Source organism: Plectropomus leopardus, chromosome 20, assembly GCF_008729295.1.
Source record: "Plectropomus leopardus isolate mb chromosome 20, YSFRI_Pleo_2.0, whole genome shotgun sequence".
Lineage (NCBI taxonomy): Eukaryota > Metazoa > Chordata > Actinopteri > Perciformes > Serranidae > Plectropomus > Plectropomus leopardus.
The window spans coordinates 25,290,513-25,290,919 of record NC_056482.1 but is presented as its reverse complement, the minus strand read 5'-3'; positions in this window follow the sequence as shown (position 1 = coordinate 25,290,919).

The window sequence follows — 407 nt, the reverse complement described above, 5'->3', positions numbered from 1 at the left end:
GCTCCCGTCTGAGGGAGGAAATTCGGGAGGTCCGGGGAGACCGGCGGGGAGAGGCGGGACGTAATTGGCCGACCGGTGGATCTTATTATTGTAGAGCCGAGAGGCCGGCGAGTGAACCGAGACAGAACACGTGCGAGTCCACCTTCAGTACAAACGCAGTTTATTTCTCCACAGACGGAAACGCAGAAGCTCGCCGCCGTCACAGGAAGCCGTTTCATCTGCTCCATATAAAGACACCTGCGTCCACCGAAACCCTGAGCGGTCCTGCACGATCGTAAAGACAGACGCAGGCTGAAGGAGTTCTTCGGTGCACGTTTCCACAAACTTAAAAGCTTTCTGTGACCGAGCTGACCGTTTTATTCCGTTATTATACCGTTTTAGATTTAAACCTCGTTGATCTCGTGACT